Below are 12,125 nucleotides of genomic sequence, written 5' to 3'. Positions count from 1 at the left end.
TCGGTATTTCCCTTGGTGGTACCTTGCCGTTTGAGGAAGCAATGCCCATTTTTGCCGTCCTTTTGTTGTACATCTTCTTTTTGAGGCGCGCACAGATTTTATTCTCTCAATCTATTCCAATTCTATTCATATTTCATGATGGCAAAAGTTTTTGACTGACGTGACCGCGAAGAAAAGGGAAATAACTCTGGTTTCGGCGCGTTCGATTACAGTTCCGATTGAATGATAACGATGGGCTGATGATAACGATGGGCCACGTAGAGACATGCGTATTTTAGTTTTCATTTCACTTTTCGATTTAAAAACCCAAAAAAAATTTTAATTTTTTTTTCATTTAAGTTTTCAAACATAGTTTTTTTTAAAAAATATTTTTAATTTAATTTTTTTTTTCATTTCAGTTTTTGATTTACATTTATTTTACTTTGTTTTTATCAAAAACGATTTTGATTTAGATCTAATTTAATTTAATTTATTTTTTATTTCATTTAATTTAATTTAGTTTTATTTTCGATTTTTTTTTTGTTATTTTTTTAGCGAATTTTTATTTTCATTCAAATTTTTTTTTACAGTTTAATATTTGTGGTACATCTTTTTTACACATTCTCTATGATAACCATGGGCCACCATACTGGTCACAATTTTTATCCGATTTGGACGAAACGTGAAAATGTGGACGTATATTGTCGTCGCCCCTGCGTCCGTCCGTTCGTCCGCCCACATTTGTGGACACTCTAAAGGTCACAATTTGTATCCGATTTGGACGAAACTTGAAATAGGGCCTATAGGTTTATCTCTCTAAGATTATGTTTCTGATTGGCTTGTATTGGACCGTAACTTCATGGTTTATGGCCCTTGATTGTACAAAAAAAGTCGTGGTTTTAGCTCGTGGACACTGTAGAGGTCACAATTTGTATCCTTTTTAAATGAAACTTGAATATGTTTATAACCCAAAGATCTCGGTACATTTCGATATTCGTGCATACCAGATCGTAACTTCTTGGATTGTGGCCCCTGATGGTACAAAAAATCCTGCTTTTTAGCTTGTGGACCCTATAGAGGTCACAGTTTTATCCGATTTGAAAAAAACGGTATTATTATATGTCACTGTTACACCATAATGATTGTCGAGTTTGAATTTTGTAAAATTGAGATAAAAACTGCCGAACATAGTTATAATGGCTGCTCATTTTACGGATTGTGAGTGTTAAATTATCTTTTCTGAATACAATTTTAAAATTGTATTTTTGTACAGCTATTATAGGTATTCTAGACTGTGACAACAAAGTTATAGAAAATCGTAGCAATAATTAATAGTCGTTTTCAAATTCACCTGGTGTTACTAATTGTTCGAATCAATATGGGTAACAGAATGAAAAATAAAATGAATGCTACTAGAATGCAGACGTGTTTCTTTTACATAATGACATCAACATTTACAGTCAAACAAACCGTTAACTTTTCTGAATTAAGAAAGTGTAAAGCACAAACAAAAATGTATGACTGAGAAAGAAACTATTTTAAAACGTTAAAAAAACGTTTTTCATATTAAATCTAAAAACGTTGATAAAACGTTCAAATTAACGTGTCCAACAACGTTTTTAAAATGTTTATTTAATGTTTTGTCAAATGTTTTTTTAAAACGTAAATGTTTTTATTACGTTAAAAAAAACGTTTAGACAAAACGTTGTAGAAACGTTAAAACGAGTCTACAATTTGAGGTTTTTTAAACGTTGAAAATAAACGTTTTGGAAACGTAAGTGAAACGTTTTTAAAACGTTTAAAAAATGTTTAATTGTTTACTGGGCTTACCGTAAGAATAAGAGGTTAACATCACTCATGAAAATTATCTTGATTTAAATACGAAATGCATATAATCCTGTCAAAACTTGATAAAAACTTGATAAGCAAGACCCAGTTGAAAATTTAAAAAATCATGTACACGGATATTTTACTTACTTAAATCTGTACAAATTCAACTATAAAAGAGTCCCTAAACCTTGGTGTATATATTTTAGAACACAATTATTATATTCACTGCACTTTATCTATGGCCACACTTCATAACTATGACTAATATAAAACAAAACTAAGCTAGCCTATCTTTTTAGGTTATAAGTAGTATTTACTGTAATATTTCCGCATGCAAACGCGTATCTAGCACATACAGATATTGTGTATGAGTTGACCTTTATACCGATAATAAAAGAAACACATTCCAACGTCGGCCTACTGTTACAATCTTTAATCTTTAAGGTCCGTTCATACTACTTCCCCCTTATTACATCATGTCCCCAAATAGAAACTCAATCTCTGACAAGACAATAATTCAGCCTTGAAAGCTGGACGTTTTCGCGTTTTCTATTGAACGGCAAAACGCGGCGCGGATACGGATACGTTTATGGATACGGCTGTAGTATGAACCGAGCTTTAGGAAATACAATTATGTGTACTTTTTAAATTTAATTTTAAAAAGGTCAATATTGTTCAGGTCTGGTTATGTTAAGATTTATGTATATACATTATCCGCCGCAATATGAAACCTGTCATTGAGTCAACTGGCGTGGTTTCGATTCCCCTGTTGTACGTGACAAGGAGTAGGGTCGTCTAGCTGTCCAACCTCGTGGGTTTTCTCCGGCTCCTCCAGTTTCCTCCCACTGCTAAAGACCCCTACGCGCAAGCGAATTATTGAAATAAAATTAAACCATATGTAATATTTTAGTCCCGAAATGACCTCGTTTGTGTCGAGTGAACGTTAAACCCCATTTCTCTCTCTCTCTCCAATATGTACACTGAAAAAAAACTTGTGTTGGATCTCAACACAAGTACTTGTGTGAAAATTATTCTACACAAGTTATGTGTTGTTTTGCATTGCATTAACACAAACTTGTGTTCTTTTTAATGCATTAACACAAATCTTGTGTTTTTTCCATATAATTAACACAAGTAATGTGTACCGTCAAGAAATATTTTTTTTTTTTAAATTTGAACTCAATACAAATTCCTAATCCGGGGGTCCACAAGTAAGAGAAAGGTATTTTTTACTCAGACAATATAGCCAGACAGACTTGAATGCTAATTGGTGTTAAGATGTCTGTAGTTAAAATAAAGTTGGGCCCAATAAACTGGTAGATCAAAGGCCTGTTGAGCGCTCATGCCCGGTGTGATTTTAACAATTGACTCCAAATGCGTTGACAAGAAAATAAGTAAAACTGTTATTGAATGTGATTGGTTGATAAAATCAACGTACTATAGGCTACATTTTGTCTGTGATATCATCTCGGTGGAAGCAGACATTAAATGAAGTGATTTCACACAATTAATTTAACATTTAACAACGTGCTGAAATGATTTTGGAGCAGTGATATGTTTGACAAATGTAAGCTAATGGTCACATAGAATACAAGACCGCAGGTTTGTGAATATTTATATAAAAAAAATAATACCATGTATGTAATTTAGGATCGATATTGTTTCTCTGTATAATATTAGTATTTCGTTTCCTTAAAAAAAACTCCAACAATTTAAACCGGAAGTTCATGTTTATAATATGGCGCGGTCAGGAAAAAAATTTCGGCATGTTATTATCAAATCTGTTCAATTTTTCTGAAATCATGCTTAATTAACATTAGTTGTTCGGCGCTACGATGTTGTTCAAATACTTACATTACAGAATCACATTATGATTAAAGCAGAAACGGCTCGACTTGAACCAGCAGGTAAGAATCTGTTTTGAAATTACATCTTGGGAGGTTGGATTGGCGTTGGAGACCCGATTGGCGGCCATTTTGATTCTTGTTTCATGATTTTTTTATATTATAACGATTTTGCCAAGAGTAGACATAAACGCGGGCACAGACTAGAAAAAAATCTTTTTACACTTTTGTGTTAGTTGAATTGTAATCTAATTTATGTTTAAAAAAACAACCTTAAATCTAATAAGCAGACGGAAGATATGGACGAATAACAAGAATAAGTTATGGAGGTCCCAACAACTGAACCTATGGAAGTATATAGAAGAATCGTTTACAGCCGAAACCCGATACGATGTGCCAGTTCCGGTCATGGAGTCCTCCATCTCAGACGATGCCGACGTTAGTGTCTTCTGCGACGAAGAACCCGTAGTGGTTTATGCGCAGGTAGAAGCTGGTACCTCCCGTGGCAAGTCCAAGTTGTTTGACAACCAAGGGTTTAGTTATACAATTAAGGTAGGGTGATTTATTTTACCTAGTTAACTACCTTGTATAGAAATCTATTTCAGCTACAAAATGTAAAGATAATTAACTCTAGTTAACCTAGTTAACTCTATAATAATAAATGAATTTAATATATTTTAGACAGAGAAGAAAACTACGATTTGGAGGTGTTCCAAAAGAAGCGGACCAACACGATGTCCGGCAACAGTAATCCAAGATGGTGATACATACCGACCAGGCTTAAAGAACCATCTTCACCCAGCAGAACCCGGTATACACACGGCTACCAAGATAAAAGTTACAGTAGGTTTAAAAATTATATATCAATTAAATTAAAAATTTATATATGTGTGTAAATAAATAAAATATAAATAAACCAATAATATATTTGTAGTTTAATATGTTTTATCTTATCATTACAGGCAAAGCATGAAGCCAAAGGAAATGTTTTTACCAAGTCATGTTCCTCAATAGCGGAGAGAGTTTAATCCAGTGTCGGTTCTGCAGAAGAACCCATTCATAGCAGACCACCCATGGCAGCACTTGTAAGGTCGCTACAAAGAACCCGACAGACTCTGCGACCAAAAGATCCCACTGACGTGTCGTCAAGCGTAAGTACTCACGCAATTAAATACCCATGTATATAAGAATTTATTAACATGTAATTAAATGTACAATTTTATTTATTTATTAACATGTAATTAAATGTACTTTTTTATTTATTTTTTGTTTTAGCTTGACGAAGATTTCATCGATCATAGTGCACCGGGATTTTATCAAAAAAGAGTAAAAGTTGGGGAAAGGCGCCATCACATTTTTTGTACTGATAGACAGATGCAACTACTCGCACGCGCAAAAACTTGGTATATGGATGCAACCTTTTGGGTGGTGAACAAGCCATGGTCTCAGCTGTTTTCCATCCACGCCTTCATTAAGACTGGAGAGACCACCCGCAGTTACCATTGGTGTTTTGTGTAATGTCGGGTAAAAGCCAAGACGACTATTATAAGGTAAATAGCACTTACTGATTGAATTACTATTAATAGTAAAAAAGGACTATTATTTGGGACCTTGAAATTGTCACAAATGGGTCGCACTAACAGCGACATTTGTTTCAGGCATACTTGTTTCATCGGTGACACGTCTGGTGTCATGTGAATGCAACGACAACAGCCTGGTTGATTGATTTGTTGATTGGAGTTCAGATGTCTACATTAAAATCGACCACTTTCAGGTTGCCGTATTCACGGCCAGGCAAGACCGACTTGAAATTTCTAGAAATTTTTCTGGGGGAGACAGGCCCCAACAAATCCCCCGATGGTGCGTTTCACGACTTTGGCGCAAGACGGTGACCTTGAAGAGACGTCGAAAACCATTTAATAGACATAGTAAAAGTCATATCTTACGAGATTATCGCTGGTCTTGTCAGAAAATGCTATTTTATATATGACCAGTTTGTGTTTGAAAAATTTAAAAAGAAATTATTTATTCTCCCACCATTAAAGCACACTAATTACGAAATATCGCTCTCAGAAACTTCATGGTTTCTTTTGCAATTTGTTTGGGGTAAGACGTTATATAAATAATATCAATCTGTCTACCACACAAATTTAACAGATACAAATGCATGTTATTCCACAGGTAGACAGACAGGGCCTCCTTTGAAGGGAGTCAGTAAAGGGGACGCGGTTGGTTTAGAGTTTGTCTGACCCCTTTGAATATTTGCGTCTCATCTCCAATGAAAACAATCATGTTGCTCTCATGCTGTTCTCAACCAGAATCAAACATATATCGTACCCGAGATTTGTTAGCATGTTCCACACAACCCAACATTTATCGGCACCGGGATTAAGGGTGTATATCTTTGTTTCTAACGCTTATTGGGAATACGCCACGGAAACTACAATAAAAACTTATTTACAAAAACATTCTAAAGAGTGAAAACTGACATATTTCAAGCTTTACTGTATTTAAAGAAATAATTTAAATCAGCCGGCTGAAACCCCGTCTCCGCTATTTGTTCAGTCATTCTTTAGTCTGAAAAGGCTAATGTGACATAGAACAAGGTGACATTGATGTTGACAAATACGTAAGACGATATGAACATCAACTAAAAAGATATGTAATGTGATTCAGCTGCAAGGTGATATATGCATACATGCAGCATAGATAATTAAAACTTCTATTCAAGTTAAACCAACTGTATCTATTTATTTAAGTCTTACGTCGAGCTGAATACATTTTATGATTTATTGTCATCTATTGGTGGTTAACAGTGTGTAACTAAAAAATAAAATTGGATCTTATTATTGCCAATGATATAATGTACATGTAATAGCAAGTGTATATATATTTTTTGTTCAGTCTGTACACAGTTACATATCTGAGAACCATATTATTATCATTTCTGCCCAAGGCTCCCTGTGCCTTATAGTTAGCAGTGATACAAGGCAATTACCAATTTTCCATGTTCTTGGCCTGAAGAAATAAAATAATAAAAGTCAAGTTTTTATTATTATGCAAGTGGAAAAATACAATTATTCATAGTATGATTTGAATAAATACAACTGATTTGAAGTTGGAATTATTATTTGTCTAAGATGACTGGGCATTTACAAATTGAAATAGCTACTCTTCATCAAGAAAATACATGAATATTTTTCCCAATTCACCTGGATTTTATTGTAGGTCTTTGATATAATATTAAATTAGCTTACCTCAAATACCTCGAAATATACTGTTTGGTCAGTTTGTCCGCCCGCCATATTTCTATTAGTCACACATCCTTCGGCCAATTAAAATGGACGTATATTTTGTTTTAACCGAAACGAAAAATTTGCGTTATAAATAGTAAACGAGCTTGATTGACCGACCACTGCTAATGTTTTTTCGTGAAACGGTATAACTGCAATCAACACACGGCCGCCATTCTCGATGATTGACAACTCACGTTTTTCCTCATCCACCAAAGAACCGTTAGGTTTCTTTGAACATACTGTAATAACATTGGGATTATCAGCTTTCATTATCCCGCTTTGTTCGTTGCCATTTCTTATATTTGGTTACATCTCACTGTGCCCACTTTTGATTAATCCAATTAAGGTCTAATTAGGATTAGTGTATTAAGTGCCTTGTACGCACTAATTTATCAATTGGTATTGCCATCTACGACAAGCATGTCAACGTGCAACTCGCGGATTATCGTTAACAATTTCTAGGGGCTTGTAAAAAAAGATTGCATGTTGTGTAAATATTTATTTTGTTTTTTGTGTAGGTCATTTTCAAATAAATTCATCAGCATATTATTCGTTTTAAATAAATATAAAACTTTTATGAGAAACGATGATTATCAAAGAACCGTAAGTGCAACTAATGTTTTATCGTTTGGCGGAGCCTTTTACTAACCACGTGTTTCATGTTAATAAATATTTTCTTTCGTGTTTTGAATTGGCCTATTTCTAATAAATTATCCCGAGTCCCAAACGACGTATACCAAAGTCCCAAACGTCGTATACCCGAGTCCCAAATGTCTTGGTCATATTTTTTTGAGTCCCAAATGACATGTAATCCGTTGTTCAAGTTGGAAAGGGCTATTGATATTGTGGAGACGTTTTCTCACAGATCTTGCTTATCAGACAAAGACTATGTAAGTACCATGCATATTTGCTTTTTAAATCAGGAACTGGTTCTATACACTTGGTGGGGGGGGGGGTGGATGGACGTTAAACCCCATTTCTCTCTCTCTCCTAAATATTGAGATTTTTGTTTACTTTTAAACTGCATATATTCAAGGTATCAGGAGCTTTTTATGGCTCCCGTACAATTTTATAAACATGAAGGACTGTACCTTTTGAATATTAAGCCATCAAATTATTTTATAATTTTGAAAATGAAATGAAATGGGGTTTAACATCCTACTGTTTTGCTCATAAATTGGGCTAATGAAGACGGGCATACGCCATACAGTGTGCCAAGGAATGTTTTACGTGCACGCCAATGTGTACACGGGACCTCGGTTTTTCTTCCCATCCGAACATATATATTTGTATTTTTAATCAGGAAGTACTTCTATACACTTGCTTGGTAATCTAGTTATTCTTCTTGGGGCAATGCCTAGGACTCTGCTGTTTCAAGTACTTGGCATGCTTGATTTTTGCCAATCACATCCATTGATTTCCTTCAAGTTGCGATAGGCCCTACATGTATGTGTATTTTTTACAGTAAATAGCAGTAAAATAATGATGGACAATATTTTACTTTCAAATAGATTTCAATAGATTTTAAAGGGTAATATCCAATTTGTTGTCAAATAAAATAAGAATGGGTCCAAAAATAATTAGACATTGCCAAGTAAATAGGTGCTGCCATGATGTAGTAGGGAATCTGGATTTGCAGACAATACATGTATGAAAGGGTGAATAGTTGACCTATTATGAGACTTCAGTCCCAAATCTCAAGACTTCTAACTCATTTGATTTGAGCATAATAATCTGCCTGGGTCTGTAACTGGACAAGACACAATAAGCGTTACGCAAAGTTGAAACCAAATAGAGACTCGGTCTCGATGTGGCAAAATAAATTGTTTATTTAAACGTTGTGAACCATAGAAAGTATTCTTATTGCCTACTTTTTATTTTTTAGGTTGGAACACCATTGAAAGAGTATTTGCTGTATGATAACAACAAGAAAACCCAAGCATCAATTTATTTTATACTTCTGGGAAAGAATGCATTTGACCCAATTTTTAAATATTTATTTTTTGTTATTAATGTTAAATTTTCTTCCAAAACACAATTAGATTTTAATTCTCTTCAGAAATGTATGTATAATATAGCAAGTAAAGTGACATATAAATCACTTAGAATTTGGTCAGAAATCATAAAGTATTTAATAGGCATTACTAGAAACCAAATGTAGATCAAATACACCCAGAATTACAAAAAACCTTGACCTACATAAAGGTGACTTTCCCTAGCTTATGAAATGAAATACGGTTTAGTATCCTACTTTTCTGTGTTCTTAGAGTGATTCTGCCCTACACCCTACTCTTATATCAAATATTTCAACTGTCAAGGGTTCTTTCACGGGAACCCGGGGGGGGGGGGGGTCAATGATTAACACGCACACATTTGATCAGGAAGTCTGTCATTGAGTCAAATAATTCAATTGTCAAGGGTTCTTCTCAGTGAACGCAGTGGGGATGGTTTCGATTCCGGGAATGGGGGAGGGGGTGGTGGATGGCCGAATGGTAAGCACGTGCGTGCGGTATCATACGGCCTGTCATTGAGTCAACTGGCGTGGTTTCGAATCTCCGGTTGTACGTGACAAGGAGTAGGGTCGCCTGTCCAATCTTGTGGGTTTTCTCCGGGACCTCCGGTTTCCTCCCACTGCTAAAGACCCCTATGCGCAACGAATTATTGAAATAAAATTAAACCATATGTTAATCCCGAAATGACCTAGTTTGTGTCAAGTGGACGTTAAACCCCATTTCTCTCTCTCTCTCTTTCGATTCCGGGCTTGTACCCAATTATCCCTTGCCATATCCAGCACTACTGACAAGTGGGAACTATGCCGGAAAATCCAGTTGAAATTTCTCGACCAACACCTTATACTCACTGAACCACTGTCGCTTATGACTTGTGATTGTATATAAATTTTTTGTACATATGATATTTTTTTATTTCAATCCTGTAATCTTGATGCTTTGCTTCTTTTATTTACAAAATATTCATTTTGTTTGGGGTTTTTTTAATGAAGAAAAGGTTTTACATCATTTTATTACTCCTGCAAAATAGTGCATTTTTCTTTTGTTAGTTTTCTGTGTATATTAGTTATTTCTATATGTCTCACAAATCACTTGTAGTGTGATTTTGTAGCACTTTTCAGTTTTTGAAATTGTTTCAATTTAGTGCATAATTAACCTTAGTGCTTGGTTTGGATGTTATTAAATTTAGATATTATTTGAATTATATATTTTGGAGTATGGGGTAGGGATACTGTGTACATATCTTTATATTCTCAGTTCTTGTTTTGGGGTAAAGAACAATTTATATAGCTATTTTATATTTTGTGATAGGTAAAGTGTGTGGGGTTAAGAACAATTTAAATAGCTATGTTATATTTTGTGATGGGTAAAGTGGGGTGTGTGTGTGTGTGTGTGTGGGGGGGGGTCATTATATATAACACAATATAATTAGTATTAGAATTCTCTGTTTTTCTGTTAACATTTCAAATATCTATTTAGTTTTGATGTATTAATTTACTTTTTCCTATGATTTTATGAATAAATAATAATCTTACAAAAACAAAGGTCTAACAGAGCAAAGAGATGGGTCCTGCATAAAAAGGTTGCTATACTGTATATAAATTGGGGAAAAAAACAACACAAGTTTTTGTGGATGGTTATACACAAGTTTGTATGAAACCACACAAGTTTGTATGAAACCACACAAGTTTCGGAAATTTCAACACAAGTTTCAGAAATTTTAACACAAGTTTCAGAAATTTCAACACAAGTTTCAAAAATTTCAACACAAGTTTCAAAAATTTCAACACAAGTATTGTGTAGATTTTCACACAAGTTTCAACACAAGTTTGTGTTGTTTGATAACTTTTAACACAAGTTTTGTGTTGTTTCAACATTTAACACAAGTTCTGTGTTGTTTCAACACAAGTTTGTGTTGTTAAATAGAGACACCTGACTTGTGTTGAAAACAACACAAGTTTGTGTTGTTTCAACCCCAGTTTTTTTTTCAGTGTAACTGTATTTATTGGGTGTTTGGATGATGCGTTATTTATTCAAGGTGTTCTGTTACTGTTAAAATGTGACAGTGATATCAAACAATTCGCCCCAATAAATTTAGTGTATTTAATAGATTTTGGGGAGGGTCGGGGCCTATTTTAAGGTGCCCTGGGGCACTTCCGTGCTCTAATGAGAGAAAACCGTGCTCTAGGGAAATAAAAAGAAACGCTTTGAAAAAGTTTCAATTCGGGCAAAAATTAGTCTTCAGTTGTACCAGTCATCGGAATGAACTAATATATAGGTATGGGCCGTACAGTCTAGTTTGTCATTGTCTGTGTATTGGCAGTGCCCTCGTCAAGTTCCCGGAGATGTATGCCAAATTGATGCTAGAGCCAATATACTTTTCAAAAATGTCCAAAGCCTAGAGCTGCCTCGGCCCCCCTAGAATTAACGTTTCCTTTAATAGACTCCGGGGAGGGTGCGTGGGATGGGGATAAGTTGCCTTTAAAAGTTATTTCTGGATATCAAGGGGATATAGAATAATCCGCCCCAATAATTATAGTATATTTATTGGATATGAGGCACAATACTGGATCTTGGATATGAGGGTGGGTCCGTGGGATGGGTTTAAATTTCTCTTTAAATCTAGTTCCTGTTGAGATGTCAAGGTGATATCAAATATATGTATAGATCTGATACGTTGGCTGGGTGTTGTACCTGGTAGGGAATGATACGTTGAGTGGGTGCAGTTGTCCGGTGGTAGGGAATGGTACGTTGACTGGGTGTTGTGCGCTGGTAGGGAATGTTACGTTGATTGGGTGTTGTGCCTTGTAGGGAATGATACGTTGACTGGGTGCAGTTATCCGATTGTAGGGAATGGTATGTTGACTGGGTGTTATACGCCGGTAGGGAATGTTTAATGTTTCAAATACACCTGATACTTCACTTTATCATATATCCAAATTGAAGTTGAGTCTTGGACCTTCAACTTGTGTTGTTAATGTTATAATGGGCCGCCAATTATGAATGTAATCACGTGAAGCTAGTCCGACACTCTCCCTTTCGAATGAAATAATGGACCGCCATCGTCCCTCGCGAATGTAATGGTGATTTGCCAACCTTTGTCTTGTTTTGCCGGACTAAGTAAGTTTCCTTAGTTCACATAAGCAAACGTCATAAACTTAGGCTGT

The 12,125-nt window shown here is 35.0% G+C and overlaps 1 protein-coding gene and 2 long non-coding RNA genes across 3 annotated transcripts in view; 1 reads left to right on the top strand and 2 right to left on the bottom strand.

The window, feature by feature from the left end:
* LOC126832665 (uncharacterized) overlaps positions 1-2,092 on the bottom strand; it is a 65,846-nt gene extending 63,754 nt beyond the window's left edge. Inside the window, exon 1 of the mRNA XM_050563528.2 lies at positions 1,957-2,092. The gene's annotated coding sequence lies outside the window, so the exon portion shown is untranslated. The remainder of the gene's footprint in view (positions 1-1,956) is intronic.
* Positions 2,093-4,029: 1,937 nt separating this feature from the next.
* On the top strand, positions 4,030-5,233 carry LOC126831926 (uncharacterized). Its single transcript, XR_007684422.2, has 4 exons — positions 4,030-4,205; positions 4,335-4,496; positions 4,616-4,804; positions 4,929-5,233. It is a non-coding gene; the product is annotated as an uncharacterized LOC126831926 (long non-coding RNA).
* A 1,140-nt stretch (positions 5,234-6,373) lies between these two features.
* LOC126831928 (uncharacterized) lies at positions 6,374-7,372 on the bottom strand. The gene is made up of 2 exons (XR_007684424.1): positions 6,911-7,372; positions 6,374-6,671 (listed from the first exon to the last, which is right to left on the bottom strand). It is a non-coding gene; the product is annotated as an uncharacterized LOC126831928 (long non-coding RNA).
* Between the last annotated feature and the right edge of the window lie 4,753 nt (positions 7,373-12,125).

This window comes from Patella vulgata, chromosome 9 (genome assembly GCF_932274485.2).
Source record: "Patella vulgata chromosome 9, xgPatVulg1.2, whole genome shotgun sequence".
Classification (NCBI taxonomy): domain Eukaryota; kingdom Metazoa; phylum Mollusca; class Gastropoda; family Patellidae; genus Patella; species Patella vulgata.
The sequence above is the reverse complement of the archived record's forward strand: the minus strand, read 5'-3'. Positions and strand labels throughout refer to the sequence as shown.